The sequence below is a fragment of the Teleopsis dalmanni genome, chromosome 2 (genome assembly GCF_002237135.1).
Source record: "Teleopsis dalmanni isolate 2A chromosome 2, ASM223713v2, whole genome shotgun sequence".
In the NCBI taxonomy this organism is placed as follows: Eukaryota; Metazoa; Arthropoda; class Insecta; order Diptera; family Diopsidae; genus Teleopsis; species Teleopsis dalmanni.
This window is the reverse complement of record NC_051847.1, coordinates 141,633,471-141,635,856: the sequence shown is the minus strand read 5'-3', so window position 1 is coordinate 141,635,856 and position 2,386 is coordinate 141,633,471.

The following is a 2,386-nucleotide window of genomic DNA, read 5'->3' as shown; positions in this document are numbered from 1 at the left end:
AAATGGTACATTTTCGGCGACCCAACTTTATTGTGGATATTGTATTGTTTTATACTTTTTGTACATTTTATATAAATTATATTTTCTTATAAAAAGACAATAGAAAAATTTTGGACCTTTTTTTACAGAAATGGTACCTTTTTAAACCAATTTTGGTACAGAAAAAAATTTTCAAGTGGCAACCGTGCTTTTAACTTATAAAACAGCTGTGTCGTCTGCAAATGGGCCGATTATATTCTCGTCGATAAGGGAAAAGTACGTAGTATATAAAAGATAAAGCAGATAGATTAAATAAGAGTTAATGAATATTACTTAAAATTCTGTTAATTTTTAACATAGTTTTCTTTATATTGTATTACAGCAATTTTATAAAGTAATGGAGAATGGACATAGAAGTTATGTATAAGAAAATCATATTTTATTTTAAATAAATTTTTTTTATTGAAATTATTCTTGCATTTAAGACCTTACATAGAATTTAGATAAAATGAAGTTTCAACTTTGGCTTTTAATTATTTCGATTGGAAACTGATATAGTATATAAATATCACTTCTGCTCTATTTAATTACATTCATAGAATCAGTAAATAATTCATTAAATCCAACTCTCTAGGTTGAAATATCTATTATTACTATTTCTATTAAGAAACCTTACATTTAATGTGCTTTTATGTAAACAAAATATTTTGTTGTTACATTCTCACATGCAGAGATATTGCAATAAATTTTAATTAAGACTGAATTTATTGTGCATTAAAGCGAAACATTAAAAGTAAATGAAAAATAAATAAGAAAACTGAATGGTAAACCTTTCGAATGATTTGTTGAAACTGTAGGTAAATACAGAATTTCATGCAAAATTCTACATTTGAAGAGATCTTGGTTGCAGCAACAAAATTAAAATTTCGAATCACATTCAAATACGATTTTGACGTCAAATTGTAATTTATGAAAGAATCTCCGTATTTATGTTTGTGGCTTTCGTTACTTTTTGTAGAGACTGCAAATATTTTGACTATATTTCATAAGTGTAGTTTCTACATAGTTTTTGTAGAAAGAAAATTATTTGCAAAAGCAATTCTGACAAAAATACAAAATTTTAATAGAAAATATAAAAGTGGACGTGATATGTGACGTGATTTAACTTGACCACAACAGGAGGGCACCATAGAGTACAGCATGAGACACCCACACGACTACTGGCCAAAATAAACAAAATCATTTTCTATAAACATAAAAACCGTTCATGTAAAAATAATATGAGCAAAAGTATAGAAACTGAATTTAATTTTTTATATTTTATTAAAAATTAATCATCATTATATATATATTTTAAGTGAGTTTTTGTAATATTGTAAGCATGAAAACACGTAATGGAATACTAAAAGATGGAAAAAGCAGATGGTAACTGCAATCGGAAAATCTGAAATAATCTCTGCCTAATTTATGCGCGGTTAAAAGTATTAATTCGCGTGCCAACTGCCCCCAAAAATATTGCCTTGAGCAATTAAGAGCAATGAGCGCAAAACGCCGATCAATTGCCATGCCACTTTGGTCCGCGACAATGGCGTAGTGCGTTTATTTTAAAACAAACAAAATAATATTACAAAAAGAAAAAAATTCAAAATACAAAATTTGTTTAACAAAATTTAAACTATATTATTTAAATATTTTTATTTATTTATTTTTTTTTTTTGAGTAAATGTTATTTACAGACGTCATTAAATAATTTGCATGTATATTGGCCGATCATGTCTACAAATGACTGCCTCATTTATATACAAATGCAGAGACGTTTATTTTTTAAAGTTTACAAATATAAAATATATTTAAGTTTATATATAAGTATATATAATATACGTATACGAAATATATATTTTATTTTATATGCCTGATGCCGCCTTATGGTTTCACACTTTTGTTTTTGTCGATGTTTTTCGTAGGAAAAATGGAAAATCTCGAGGAAAATTTGCGTCAGTCGAAGAAATCAGTTCGTCTGCTACAGACAGAAATTCAAATTAAAACTTTCTGCATTTCCATTACGTTAATAAATTAATTTTAAATTTAAAATGGCTGTAAGTGTTAAATTAAAATTTTTTTATAAGGAATTAAACCGACAAATGATCCTTTTATTAACGCATATTTTACAAAATTATATAAACATACATATATAACTAAAAAAATGTAATTTAGTGATACAAATTATTTTTTTTTCTGAAATGTACTTATAAAAAAATTTCTACGTTTTTTGGCAATAAAATAATGTATTGGTACTGTAACAAAAGCACTACCTTAAAAAAGTTACTTATGTGTAAATAAAATTTACATAAAATAATTAAATAAAAATTATGTTTTAAATTTTTTATTCACAAAGTGATTTTTCTTT